This window comes from Pavona decussata, unplaced genomic scaffold (genome assembly GCF_977016875.1).
Source record: "Pavona decussata unplaced genomic scaffold, jaPavDecu1.1 SCAFFOLD_27, whole genome shotgun sequence".
Lineage (NCBI taxonomy): Eukaryota > Metazoa > Cnidaria > Anthozoa > Scleractinia > Agariciidae > Pavona > Pavona decussata.
In genome coordinates, this window is record NW_028145450.1 from 1,853,398 (window position 1) to 1,868,931 (window position 15,534).

At 37.2% G+C, this 15,534-nt stretch overlaps 1 protein-coding gene and 1 pseudogene across 7 annotated transcripts in view; both read left to right on the plus strand.

The window, feature by feature from the left end:
• LOC146485285 (uncharacterized) overlaps window positions 1-15,534 on the plus strand; it is a 70,907-nt gene that overhangs the window by 2,205 nt on the left and 53,168 nt on the right. For 3 of the 7 annotated variants that reach the window (XM_085103672.1, XM_085103677.1, XM_085103678.1), the window contains exon 1: window positions 5,584-5,740. The exons of 1 other annotated variant lie outside the window; for it this stretch is intronic. The gene's annotated coding sequence lies outside the window, so the exon portion shown is untranslated. Of the gene's footprint in view, window positions 1-1,138; window positions 1,299-5,583; window positions 5,741-11,871; window positions 12,042-15,534 lie in introns of those variants that run through there. 3 more of the 7 variants (XM_085103675.1, XM_085103673.1, XM_085103674.1) reach the window with 3 other exon arrangements.
• Window positions 12,060-15,422, plus strand: LOC146485286 (uncharacterized; annotated as a pseudogene).

Genomic DNA, 15,534 nt, shown 5'->3' on the forward strand with positions numbered 1-15,534 from the left:
ATGTTTTGTACCTGTTCACTGCGATTGAATATGGCGTGTCTTTAGCGTTTTGGGTCCGGAAACTGAGGAGCAAATTAAATTAGTGAGAAACAAAATTCGCTTTTACGTGTAGCTTTCAAAAGCTGATCCGGACGTTCACATTTAGAGGTTGTGAAAAATTCGACAATTCATTTTATTTCAAAATTCTTGGTATAGTTTGATAGCATACTATATAAGCTTTAATTTGACATAGGGGCTTAGGTATCTACAGTTTAAAGTGGACGCGCTACATCGCTTCGACGCGAAACACCTCTGTGGGTATACGGTGACTTTAATTTTAAAAACGTTTTACCTTACACGGAAATTTGATCCGTTTAGATCTTCAGTTTAGAGTAAAGTAACTTGGTTTTTTTTTTATGTGCACGCATATTGATTTTTTGAACTCATATGTGGTGCGTTCGAATCTCTTGTCTATAGGCCTGACTTTTTAAAGTCTTGTCCTTAAGGATGTGAACTGAGTCAGTACTCCGAATCACTTGAAGGGTTTCAAAGTTCTTCGTGCCATCAGGAGTTTTGGTCGCAACTATTATTTATCTTCAAGAGAAATAAGAATATGCCTATTTTTTATTGTCGCAAGTTGTTTTTGGTCAAATAGAGTGCGATTCAAATGAAACTAACTTCCCAGTAGTTAACTAGTGTAGCAGTTTATAACAAAGCTGGACCATTATATTTAGATTTTCACCAAGCTTGTAGCTATCGCTTAGAGTAGGGATTTTGAGGCCGGTTTTCTTTAAAATACAAATTGCTTTGTAAGCTAATGCGTTATTCCTAAAATCTTTACAGGTCCTCTGAGGTGTTAAATTACGCGTTTTCATGCAAACAAAAGCTAATTTTTGTCATGACATTCGTTTGTGAGCAAATTCTCCGTTAAAGAATTTCTCGGTAATTTGACAAGTTTTAAGAACTATTCTTAACATTTATGCACTTTATTGATGTTTAATAAAACGGAAGCACCCTTCAGATAGCACTTTATACAATTAACGGCTTTAATTCTTGCCAAGCTACTTTCCCAAGCGCGTTTTGAGTAAAGGCAATGAAGCATGTTATTCCTTAATGGGTAAATGGAATTGAAGAGGGACCTTAATAATTAATAATATAAAGTTGAGACATGAACGCATTTTCAGAACTCTAGATAGATCCCTTATCAATGTGCAAATTAAGGAATCATTTCCGGGAAGAGCAATATTCTGTTTTCTTTCTAAAAGTGAAAAGGAGATCTTAGACGTTGGTGAGAAGTAAATGAAGCTTGTTTGCCCATGGTAAGGCATTAGTTTAACACCATTATTGTTGTATGAACTCATGGGAGGGGGGGGGGGGGGGGGTGGCGTATAGTATTGATACGTTAAATTAAAGAAGAAGTAGTGGAAAGTGCTGGAAATCGGTGCGAGCCTCCTTAATATTAGTTTGTTTTTAACGGAATCTTATAAAAAAAATACTAATATTGAATGCATATCTGTGGTTTAAAGTTACCGTATACCTTTGGAGGTGTCTCGCGTCCAAGCGATGTAGCGCGTCCGGTTTAAACTATAGATACCTGAACCCTTATATCAAATTAAAGCCCATTAAGCTGGCTATCAAACTATACCGATAATTTTGAAATAAAATGAATTGCCGAATTTTTAGCACTGTTTTCTCGAATCGATTTTTCCACTTGGAGGAGACAATTTAAAGAGCTAAAACTCAAAAAGGAATTTGCTCGTTTGCCATCAAATAGACGGTAGCTAGTTTAACATATAAACAACAAAAACGTGTCTTCCAATGTTTTCGTTCGAAATATTTTTTCTCTGAGAGCGATTTTTTAACGATCACTCCACATTTTTTTTATCCTTTTTGGAAAATGTTTTGTACCTCTTCACTGCGATTGAATATCAGGCGTGTTTTTAGCGCTTTGGGTCCGAAAACTGAGGAGCAAATTAAATTAGCGAGAAACAAAATTCGCTTTTACGTGTAGCTTTCAAAAGCTGATTCGGACGTTCACATTTAGAGGTTGTGAAAAATTCGACAATTCATTTTATTTCAAAATTCTTGGTATAGTTTGATAGCATGCTCTATAAGCTTTAATTTGACATAGGGGCTTAGGTATCTACAGTTTAAAGTGGACGCGCTACATCGCTTCGACGCGAAACACCTCTGAGGGTATACGGTGACTTTAATTTTAAAAACGTTTCACCAGGCAAGTAAATTTGAGCCGTTTAGATCTTCTGTTCAGAGTAAAATAACATGTTTTTTGTAAGTGCACGCAGTATTGATTGCTTGAGCTCATATGAGGTGCGTTCGAAACACTTGTCTATAGGCTCGCCTTTTTAAAGCCTTGTCCTTAAGGACGTGAACTGAGTCAGTATCCCGAATCACTTGAAGGGTTTCAAAGTTCTTCGTGCCATCAGGAGTTTTGGTCGCAATTATTATTCATCTTGAAGAGAAATAAGGATATGCCTATTTTTTATTGTCGCAAGTTTTTTTTGGTCAAATAGAGTGCGATGCAAATGAAACTAACTTCCCAGTAGTTAACTAGTGTAGCAGTTTATAACAAAGCTGGACCATTATATTTAGATTTTCACCAAGCTTGTAACTATCGCTTAAAGTAGGGTTTTTGAGGCCGGTTTTCTTTCAAATGCAAATTGCTTTGTAAGCTAATGCGTTATTCCTAAAATCTTTACAGGTCCTCTGAGGTGTTAATTTACGCGTTTTTATGCAAACAAAAGCTAATTTTTATCATGACATTCCTTTGTGAGCAAATTCTCCGTTAAAGAATTTCTCGGTAATTCGGCAAGTTTTAAGAACTATTCTTAACATTTATGCACTTTATTGATGTTTAATAAAACGGAACCACCCTTTAAATAGCACTTTATACAATTAACGGCTTTAATTCTTGCCAAGCTACTTTCCCAAGCGCGTTTTGAGCAAAGGAATGGTTTATCTGAATTTATCAGAATAATAATTTTGTAAAAATTATAAAATCGTTTCTAATTCAAGTGATTTTAAATTTGACAGTTTGGTGAAAGTAAAGGCAGTGAAGAATGTTATTCCTTAATGGGTAAATGGAATTGAAGAGGGCCCTTAATAATTAATAATATAAAGTTGAGACATGAACGCATTTTCAGAACGCTTATCTAGATCCCTTATCAATGTGCAAATTAAGGAATCATTTCCGGAAAAAGCAATATTCTGTTTTCTTTCTGAGAGTGAAAAGGAGATCTTAGACGTTGGTGAGAAGTTAATGAAGCTTGTTTTCCTATGGTAAGGCATTTGTTTAACACCGTTATTGTTGTATGATGTCGGGAGGGGGGGGGGGGGGGGTTGTAGTATTGATACGTTAAATTAAAGAACAAGTAGTGGAAAGTGCTGGAAATCGGTGCAGGCCTCCTTAATATTAGTTTGTTCTTAACAGAATCTTAAGAATAAATACTAACATTGAATGCATATCTGTGGTTTAAGGTTACCGTATACCTTTGGAAGTGTCTCGCGTCCAAGCGATGTAGCGCGTCCGGTTTAAACTGTAGATACCTGAACCCTTATATCAAATTAAAGCCCATAGAGCTGGCTATCAAACTATACCATATTTTTTAAATAAAATGAATTGCCGAATTTTAAGCACTGTTTTATCGAATCAATTTTTTCACTTCGAGGAGACTCTTTAAAGAGCTAAAACTCAAAAAGGAATTTGCTCGTTTGCCATCAAATAAACGGTAGCTAGTTTAACATATAAACAACAAAAACGTGTCTTCCAATGTTTTCGTTCGAAATATTTTTTCTCCGAGAGCGATTTTTTAACGATCACTCCACATTTTTTTGATCCTTTTTCAAAAATGTTCTGTATCTCTTCACGGCGATTGAATATGGCATGTTTTTAGCGCTTTGGGTCCTGAAACTGAGGAGCAAATTAAATTAGCGAGAAACAAAATTCGCTCTTACTTGTAGCTTTCAAAAGCTGATTCCGACGTTCGCATTTAGAGGTTGTGAAAAAATTCGACAATTCATTTTATTTCAAAATTCTTGGTATAGTTTGATAGCAAGCTCTATAAGCTTTAATTTGACATTGGGGTTTAGGTATCTACAGTTTAAACTGGACGCGTTACATCGCTTCGACGCGAAACACCTCTGAGGCTATACGGTAATTTTAATTTGAAAAACGTTTCACCAGACAAGTAAATTTGAGCCGTTTAGATCTTCTGTTCAGAGTGAAATAACATGTTTTTTGTAAGTGCATGCAGTATTGATTGTTTGAGCTCATATCTGGTGCGTTCGAAACTCTTGTCTATAGGCTCGCCTTTTTAAAGCCTCGTCCTTAAGGACGTTAACTGAGTCAGTATCCCGAATCACTTGAAGGGTTTCAAAGTTCTTCGTGCCATCAGGAGTTTTGGTCGCAATTATTATTCATCTTGAAGAGAAATAAGGATATGCCTATTTTTTATTGTCGCAAGTTGTTTTTGGTCAAATAGAGTGCGATGCAAATGAAACTAACTTCCCAGTAGTTAACTAGTGTAGCAGTTTATAACAAAGCTGGACCATTATATTTAGATTTTCACCAAGCTTGTTGCTATCGCTTAAAGTAGGGATTTTGAGGCCGGTTTTCTTTCAAATGCAAATTGCTTTGTAAGTTAATGCGTTATTCCTATAACCTTTACAGGTCCTCTGAGGTGTTAAATTACGCGTTTTCATGCAAACAAAAGCTAATTTTTATCATGACATTCGTTTGTGAGCAAATTCTCCGTTAAAGAATTTCTCGGTAATTCGGCAAGTTTTAAGAACTATTCTTAACATTTATGCACTTTATTGATGTTTAATAAAACGGAAGCTCCCTTTAAATAGCACTTTATACAATTAACGGCTTTAATTCTTGCCAAGCTACTTTCCCAAGCGCGTTTTGAGCAAAGGAACGGGTTTATCTGAATTTATTAAAATAATAATTTTGTAAAAATTATATAATCGTTTCTAATCCAAGTGATTTTAAATTTGATAGTTTGGTGAAAGTAAAGGCAATGAAGAATGTTATACTTTAATGGGTAAATGGAATTGAAGAGGGCCCTTAATAATTAATAATATAAAGTTGAGACATAAACGCATTTTCAGAACTTTAGATAGATCCCTTATTAATGTGCAAATTAAGGAATCATTTCCGGGAAGAGCAATATTCTGTTTTCTTTCTAAAAGTGAAAAGGAGATCGTTTCTAAAATCGTTTCTAATCCAAGTGATTTTAAATTTGATAGTTTGGTGAAAGTAAAGGCAATGAAGAATTTTATACTTTAATGGGTAAATGGAATTGAAGAGGGCCCTTAATAATTAATAATATAAAGTTGAGACATAAACGCATTTTCAGAACTCTAGATAGATCCCTTATAAATGTGCAAATTAAGGAATCATTTCCGGGAAGAGCAATATTCTGTTTTCTTTCTAAAAGTGAAAAGGAGATCGTTTCTAAAATCGTTTCTAATCCAAGTGATTTTAAATTTGATAGTTTGGTGAAAGTAAAGGCAATGAAGAATTTTATACTTTAATGGGTAAATGGAATTGAAGAGGGCCCTTAATAATTAATAATATAAAGTTGAGACATAAACGCATTTTCAGAACTCTAGATAGATCCCATATCAATGTGCAAATTAAGGAATCATTTCCGGGAAGAGCAATATTCTGTTTTCTTTCTAAAAGTGAAAAGGAGATCTTAGACGTTGGTGAGAAGTAAATGAAGCTTGTTTTCCCATGGTAAGGCAATTGTTTAATACCATTATTGTTGTATGAACTCAGGGGGAGGGGGGGGGGGGGGTGGTGTATAGTATTAATACGTTAAATTAAAGAACAAGTAATGAAAAGTGCTGAAAATCGGTGCGAGCCATCTTAATATTAGTTTGTTCTTAACGGAATCTTAAAAAAAGGATACTACAACATTCAATGCATATCTGTGGTTTAAGGTTACCGTACACCTTTAGAGGTGTCTCGCGTCCAAGCGATGTAGCGCGTCCGGTTTAAACTGTAGATACCTGAACCCTTATATCAAATTAAAGCAAATAGAGCTGGCTATCGAACTATACCATAATTTTGAAATAAAATGAATTGCCGAATTTTTAGCACTGTTTTGTCGAATCAAATTTTTCACTTGGAGGAGACACTTTAAAGAGCTAAAACTCAAACAGGAATTTGCTCGTTTGCCATCAAATAAACGGTAGCTAGTTTAACATATAAACAACAAAAACGTGTCTTCCAATGTTTTCGTTTGAAATATTTTTTCTCCGAGAGCGATTTTTGTACGATCACTCCACATTTTTTTGATCCTTCTTCGAAAATGTTCTGTACCTCTTCACTGCGATTGAATATGGCGTGTCTTTAGCGTTTTGGGTCCGGAAACTGAGGAGCAAATTAAATTAGTGAGAAACAAAATTCGCTTTTACGTGTAGCTTTCAAAAGCTGATTCGGACGTTCACATTTAGAGGTTGTGAAAAACTCGACAATTCATTTTATTTCAAAATTCTTGGTATAGTTTGATAGCATGCTATACAAGCTTTAATTTGACATAGGGGCTTAGGTATCTACAGTTTAAAGTGGACGCGCTACATCGCTTCGACGCGAAACACCTCTGTGGGTATACGGTGACTTTAACTTTAAAAACGTTTTACCTTACCCGTAAATTTGATCCGTTTAGATCTTCAGTTTAGAGTAAAGTAACTTGGTTTTTTGTATGTGCACGCAGTAGTGATTTTTTGAACTCATATGTGGTGCGTTCGAATCTCTTGTCTATAGGCCTGACTTTTTAAAGTCTTGTCCTTAAGGATGTGAGCTGAGTCAGTACTCCGAATCACTTGAAGGGTTTCAAAGTTCTTCGTGCCATCAGGAGTTTTGGTCGCAACTATTATTTATCTTCAAGAGAAATAAGAATGTGCCTATTTTTTATTGTCGCAAGTTTTTTTGGTCAAATAGAGTGCGATGCAAATGAAACTAACTTCCCGTTAGGGAACTAGTGTAGCAGTTTATAACAAAGCTGGTCCATTATAGTTAGATTTTCACCAAGCTTGTAGCTATCGCTTAAAGAAGGGATTTTGAGGCCGGTTCTCTTTAAAATGCAAATTACTTTGTAAGTTAATGCGTTATTCCTAAAAAATTTTTTACAGGTCCTCGGAGGTGTAAAATTACGTGTTTTCATGCAAACAAAAGCTAATTTTTATCATGACATTTGCTTGTTAGCAATATCTCCGTTAAAGAGCTTCTTGGTGATTTGGCAAGTTTTAAGAACTACTCTCTTTATTTCACTGTATGTCTTGTATATGGCCAAGTTTTGCAAAAGGATTAACAACCCTACGAATGACGTATGCAAATATCGGAGTACCTACAATAGTTTTTTTTCCTTTACTTCTCTATAGATGGCTAAAATAACTTTATCTTCGCTTAATGTCCGAGGCTTAGCTAATGATGAAAAAAGGAGAGAATTATTTTATTGGCTTAAAAAGAAAAATTTTTCTATTTACATGTTACAAGAAGTTCATTGTACGGAAAAGTCTTCTGAGAATTGGGCAGCTGAATGGGGCTATTCAGCTTTATTCAGTGGTCTGATGAGCAACAAATTAGGTGTCGCTATTCTTTTTAATAACAACTTTTCCTTCAAAATCTTGAGGCAGCTCTGTGATAAAGAGGGCAGATACATTATTGTTGATTTGGAAGTTGGTGAGCTGACCTTGACGATCTGCAATATTTACGCTCCGAATACAGATGATCCAGTTTTCTTTAAAACAGTGAGCGAACAAATGTTGTCATTTAAATGCGAGGAAATTATTCTCGGCGGAGATTTCAATCTGGTTTTGGATATTTTAAAAGACAAAAAGGGTGGGAAGCAAACAACACACTGGAATTCCTTGAAAGAACTTAAATCTATTCAGAATAATTTGGATCTGACTGACATATGGAGGGACTTAAACCCCGAGGAAAAAAGATACACTTGGAGACGGAATAGACCAGAAATACATTGTCGTTTAGATTTCTTTTTGGTTAGCTTAAGTATCGCGGGAAGAATCTCAAATGCTGATATTCTTCCTGGGTACAAAACCGATCATTCGATGTGTAAAATTGACATCAACTATCATTCAAATCCCAGAGGACCAGGTTTCTGGAAATTGAATTGTGCGCTTTTGAGTGAAGTTGATTATGTGAATGCTATCAAATCGACAATCACCGAAACAGTCAGCCAATACGAAAACGATGAAGGAGTCGATGAAGTGTTGCTGTGGGAAATGTTGAAACTTGAAATTAGAGATGCCTCAATGAAATATTCCAAAGCTAAAATGAAGAAGATGAAAAATAAAGAGGCAAACACTGAACGTGAGTTAGCCGCCCTAGAAAGGCAATTGGAACAGGATGTAAACAATGATAAAGAAGTTCTTGAGGAACAGATAAGATTGAAGAAAAATGAATTGGAGAGTATCATGCAGTACAAAACAAAAGGGGCCATAATTAGATCTAAGGCCAGATGGTACAATGAAGGTGAGAAAAATAGCAAATATTTCTTGAATTTAGAGAACAGGCATTGTAGGAGGAAAACAATAATGCAGATTAAGGCGAGTAACGGTTCATATGTTACGAACGACTTAGATATTTTAGAAGAGTGCAATTGCTTTTATAGTACGCTTTACGCTTCAAAAAACACCGCAGTGACATCTTCTGACGATCTGTTTTTTAGTCAGGAACACCCTACACTTGATGAGATCAATAAGCAAAAATGCGAAGGACTGATGACTGAAAAAGAATGCCTCGAGGCTCTAAAATCAATGGAATCCGATAAATCGCCTGGAACGGACGGCCTCCCAGCAGAATTTTATAAAGTGTTCTGGGGGGATGTCTCTCCTTTCCTCGTAAGTTGCCTTAACAAAAGTTATCAGAAGGGTAAGCTTGCTATAACGCAAAGAAGGGGTATCATTTCTTTGATACCCAAGAAAGACAAGTCTCTACAAGAACTAAAAAACTGGAGACCCATTACATTATTAAACTGTGACTACAAAATTGCTTCCAAGGTGATTGCCTCTCGACTTAAGGTTGTTTTGGAAAATTTAGTAGACAACGACCAAACTGGCTTCTTGAAAGGGCGCTCCATTGCAGAAAACATTTCCTTGATTAACAATGTCATCTCATACACAGAGTCAAAGAACATTCCCGGGCTACTTCTCTTTGTTGACTTTGAGAAAGCCTTTGATACTATCGAATGGGCATTTATCGAGAAAACATTCCATCATTTTGGTTTCGGTTCTTCCTTTATAAAGTGGATAAATCTGTTTTATTGTGATATTCAAAGCTGTGTTATAAATAATGGTTGGTCGACAGGTTTCTTTGAATTGGGTCGAGGTGTAAGGCAGGGCTGTCCCCTCTCGCCTTACATTTTTATCTTGTGCGCAGAGGTGTTAGCAACTACAATTCGCAAAGACAATGAGGTTAAAGGAATCACAGTAAGCAGCACTGAATGTAAGCTTAGTCAATATGCAGATGACACCACGCTGATTTTGGATGGTAATCAAAATTCGCTTCAGCGCTCGTTTTATATATTGGAAAAATTCGGTGAGGTTTCAGGTTTACGAGTAAATTGTGAAAAGACTGAAGCCCTATGGATTGGCTCCAAGAAAGGGTCAAACCAAATTTTATGCTCTGATAAAAATCTGAAATGGGCGGATAGCAAGGTTAGAGCTTTAGGTGTTTGGTTCTGCATTAATTACGAAGAAAGTAAGAAGTTAAATTATGAAGAGAAAGTTCACAAGGTAGGCGAAATTTTAAATAATTGGGGAAACAAGAGATTAACCTTGATCGGTAAAATTGCAGTTATCAAGGCTCTTGCTGCGTCACAACTTGTTTATGTGATGTCGTCAACTACGTCGTGCTCAAAATCATTGAAAGAGACAAATGACCTTCTTTTCAAATTCCTTTGGGATTACAAGGGCGACAAAATTAAACGGACTGAAATGATAGCAGGTTACCAAGATGGTGGTCAAAAAATGTTAGACATAATGGAATTTAATAAGGCTTTAAAAATATCATGGATACTTAAATATCTTTCAAATGACTCTAAATCTAAATGGAAGCGCTTTTTCGATTTTCATTTGTCTAAGGTAGGCGGAAAGTTGGTTTTTCTCGGTAACTTGTCACCAAAAGATGTCCGAAATCTCAATATAAAAGATGCTTTCACCCAAGAACTTATTGAATTGTGGGCGGACTTAAACTATAAGGATTCCTTTGCCTCCCTAGCTGAATTTAGTGCTGGCCATATTTGGAATAACTCGTTGATCAGAATCGCAGGCAAGAGTATCTTCTATAAACAATGGGTTGATGCGGGGTTGCTAAAAATCAATGATTTGATGACAAGCGATTCAAGGCTTTTAACCTACAGCTCTTTTAAAGACAAGTTTTGCCTTCCTGTTTTCTGTGGAGTAACTTCGGCAATCAGGAGTGCTATGAGTTCTTTAAAATTGACATCACCAGATAAAAAAATTCAAGAAAATGTACTCCACATACTAAACTCAACAAATAAACCAAGTCAGGCAGCCTACAAAATCCTCATCAATAAAAAATGTACTCGCCCTGAAAGGAGCCAAAAGAAATGGTTAAGGGACTGTGAAATTGAAAACGTGGAGAATTTGGACTGGGAGTCGATTTATCTACTGCCTAGGTTATGTACAGTTAGTACAAAACTAAGGAACTTCCAGTTCAAATTTCTCCATAGGAAAATCGCCACAAATTCATTCTTGTATAAAATTAAACTTTCGGAAACAAATCTCTGTTGCTTCTGTCAAACAGCACAGGAAACATTGCTTCATCTTTTCTGGGAGTGCCCGATCACACAGGCCTTTTGGAACAGTGTTGAACTATTTTTCGTTTCCGCTGATTTAATTCCAACCTCACAAGTTTTAACGTTATGCCACTGTTTAGGTCTTAAAGGAGATAAAAACGCCTCCTTATTGAATCATTGTTTACTTCTTGGCAGATATTATATTTACTCCTGCAAATACAAGAACGTTAAACCATCGTTAATTGAATATCTTAATCAAGTTAGATGTAATTTAAAAGTAGAAAAACATGTTGCTATTGTTACAGGAACACAAAACGCTTTCCAGCAAAAGTGGCACCAAATACTTCAGTCATTATAACTCCTTAATCTTTCCTTTAAACAACCCATAAAATAGACGATTATACTTGAATAATTTGAAGGTTCTCCTTTAACAAAAAAAAAATAAATAAATAAATAATAATAATAATAATAATAATAATAATAATAATAATAATAATTAACCCTTTATTTCTTGGCCCTTTAGTTTCTTTTTCCTTTCCACTCTTATTAAGTAATAACGTATCTGTTAGTGCTGTTTCTCTTAGTTTTGTCTTTATTAGTAGTGTAACGTTTAGTAGAACCGTTTTGTAAAAGGTACACGTAAACCGTCAAATATTACCTAAAGTACTGTAATTCTTTGTAATTAATCTAACTAAATAGTTTCTAACATAGTCTTCTATTGGCATGTCAATATTGTACTGTATTGTAAGTATTGTAAATGTAAGGAAAGTATTGTATAATAAAATAATTAAAAAAAAAAAAAAAAAAAAAAAAAAAAGAAAAAAGAACTACTCTCAATATTTATACACTATAATGATATTCAATAAAACGGACAATTTAAATTGGCCAGACTGTGAAGATATTTACTTCAGTAAAGAGCACCTCGGGTGAAACTTTTAAAACGGTGACATGTCATGTTTTTTGTTTTGTGAAAGGCAATAAAGGATGTTATTTCCTTCCACATAGAAACGTGAACGGACCCTTAATAATTGATAACTTGAAGGAAGTTGAAACAAATTAAATTTGATAGTTTGTTGAAGGAGATAAAGGGTGATATTGGCTCTCACATACGAGGGTGAACGGAGTTTAAGAGGACCCTTATTCATTACTGGAAGGAAGTTAAAATATTAACACATTGGTAGGAAAAGGGTAGGGAAAACTGCAATTATCGTCATGTGAAGATTTTGTGGCTGATCTCAGCCATCAATTCATGTTAGTACAGCTAACAACACCGCACTGCTGCTGCTTCTTTAGATTTTTAAGTCAGTTTCAATTGATGTTTTTTAGTTAACAGCGGATGTACAAAAGAAAGATTGCCAAGACGTTTTTCATTAGGAATTAAATTGATTTGTTTGCACGAGGGACATGCAAAATAATTCTGTCTTGTATTCGCTACAAATTTCATGTTTTTAGTCCGAACAGAACTTGTTGTTTTTCTCGAGTTTTTTTTTTCTCGAGTTGTAGGAGATGGTTTTTTGGTATATTCCGAGTAGAGTTTGACGGACAATAAATACAAATCCTGTAAGTAGTGGAGTCTCGTGGACATAATTATTGGTAGCAGAGCAAGGTTCTGTGGATGTTTCAATATGAATGCTGGAGATGACGAGAATGCTTTGAACGACGCCCGTACAAATGAGGACCTCATCGATACAGTTAAGACACAGAAGCGGGTCGCAAATAGGCAACTTACCGAAACTTTATATTCGCTTGATAAAGTTCATGACGAAAGAAATCATTGACAGAGATGCTATTCTAACAGCCCTTTAAGAAACAGAAGAAAAGAAGATGGAAACGATCCAAATAGTGGTTGATTTAGTTGCTCTCTACGACACGAAAGGTGACAAAAGAAACGCAGAACGCTCGAAGACGAAATAGACAAATTGATAGAACACACCGACAAACAAGTCGCGAACGTAAAAGATTTTCTCTCGTCTTTCCTAAGGAACACAGCGTTCTTACCCTGCAATGATTCGTCGATGAGTGAATTTTCCGGAGGAAACGTCCGGAAACTAATTGAAGCGAGAAAGAAGTTACCACCTTCGACGTACGAATTGCTGAATCCGAGAAGAAGTGATGACATTCCTAGGGCTAACAAGGATCCGCTTCAATCCGCAAAAGTGAACAAAGATTCGCAAGAACGTCAACCATTGGTAGGGATATGTGGAGCCAGTTAAAGCGCGTTTCTATTCCTGTGTGCAACGGCGACAAGAAAACTTACGAAGGATGGAAAACAGCTTTCATGGCATGTATTGATCAAGCACCAGCGACACCTAAATATAAGCTGCTGAAACTTCGACAACATTTACCTGGTGAAGCTCTTAAGGCAATAGAAACGTTAAGACATTTAGCAGCGGCTTACGAAGCAGCAAAGGAGAGGCTAGAGAGAAAATGTGGCGGTCAGAGAAGAAAACTTGCCATTCATTAAGACGAGTTGGAGGCGATTAAGTCCGTTTGCTCTTTCAACGCAAGGGATTTAGAGAGGTTTGCAGATTTGTTGGACGTACTTGTAGTTAATCTCAAAAAAGTTAATCGACATGAAGGACTGGGCAAAGGAACATTATATGTCAGTCTGTGCAAAAAGCTGAATGAATCAACGTTAGCCCACTATCATCGCTGGATTTACGAAAATGGTCGCTGGGAATCAGTGGAAACGTTAAAGGAGTTTATCGTACAAGGGGCCGAACTTCAAATAGTGGATTCCGAGACCTTTCGGGGAGTTAACACAGCAAGCAAGAGTTTCAAACAGAAGCGAAATCGGAAGGGATAGCGAGAAGTCGACGTTCTTTGGTCGAGATCAGAAAACGGAAAACCACAGAAAAACAGCATACATGTCACGCCCTTGTAAAGTATGTAATGGACCGCATGGAGATTGGCGATGCGAGAAGTTTAAAGCCATAGAGTATTCAAGAGAGATCGGATGCCGCCAAGCGTCTTCATTTGTGTTTCCATAGCCTTGTAGGAGACCATTTTGGCCAAGCGTGTGTCAGAACCAGGATATGTGGGATAAATAGTTGCAAGGACAAGCACAACAGATTAGTGCACACCCACAGGAATCAACAACAAGAGGCAATTGAGCAGATAAATGAACGAAGTAGTCAGCTGATGTCAGATCACAATGTACCGAGTGGTAAAACATCAGCCGGAAACAGCAACCATGGGACTCGAGTCTGAAAGGAAACCGTTGATAGTTTTATTCCCTCAGGTTTCTGCTGACCATCAGACAGAGAGACCCCGCAGTACGACAGTGGCAGTACACGCAGATGTATGAGTTCTAGCACTGAGAACAGTTCCTCTGATTGTGAAAAATGGTGGTCGAAAACTCAAAGTGAATGCCTTATTGGACGAAGCCTCTACGAAGACGTATATTAATGCGGACGTAGCAGCGGAACTTGGACTCCAAGAACGGTCACACTCAGAAAGTCACCGTTAACGGCTTGAATGGAAAAACTGAGACTTTCAAGACCAAGCCAGTTAAAGTTGAACTTGAGAGTCTGGATGGTAGCGTGGAAACAGCTATCAATGCATTTACTGCCGAGCAGGTGACTGGAAACATGAAAGCAATCAACTGGGGAGCGTATGCCGCAAAGTGGACTCACCTGAAGGACACACAATTTCCGGATCCAGGACCACGCTCTTTTTTGGACGTACTCGATGGAGTCGATTACGCTTAGTTACATTATTCCTTCAAGAACGTTGGAGGAATATCGGGCGAACCAGTGGCAACACTTACGCCTTTAGGGTGGACATGTGTTGGATTTCCTAGCGGTCTAAAAGGCAGCGACTCGCAAACGAGGTTCACACCAACTTACCTTGTTCGAGGACATAGGCAAGACTCATAGGAGATTGGCGTTTTACTTCGCAGTTTCTGGGCGGGTAAAGCTTCTGGGACGCTTAAAGACGCACAAATCCTGAATTTCTACGACAAGTTGGCACTAGAGAAAGTTGAGAAGTCCGTCAAGTACGTAAATGGAAGATACAAGTGGTGATTCCGTGGAAACATCCCGAACCTGAACTACCAGACAATTACGAGATGCGGTGCGTCGGCTGTTTGACACTGAAAAGAGGTTGCGGAACAACCCAGAGGTTGGAGAGGCAGTCAGTACCTTGAGAAAGGATACATTAGAAAGATAGATCCAGCCGAGAGCAGACCATCAAGTGGTTGTAAGGCCTGATAGAACTACGACGAAAATTCGTATTGTATTCGATGCTTCCAACAAGTGTGAGGGAGTCTCCTTGAATGACACCATTCTCCCTGGACCAAAGCTGCAGAAGGATTTGAACGATGTGCTGCCACGTTTTGGCAAACATCCTGTGGCATTAGTTTGTGGCATTGCAGAAATTTACTTGAGAATTGAAGTTTCACCAAAAGACCGACCATATCTGCGCATCCTGTGGGGATCACTAGAAAAAGAGAAGGAGCCGAAAGAATTTGAATTCAATCGCGTAGTGTTTGGAATAAACTCATCGCCATTCCAAGCTCAGTTTGTGGCCCAAGCGAATGCCGAGAAGCACAAGAACGAATTTGCAATGGCTGCGGAGACTGTGCTAAAATCTACTTATATGGACGAAAGTATGGACTCTGTGGGACGATAACTAGGCTTTGGAACTGTACAGTCCATTAGACAAGCTTTGGTCAAGAGCAGGAATGTGAGCTCGAAAGTGGTTGTCAAATTCATCTAAGCTTCTCAAAAATATTCCAGTTGAA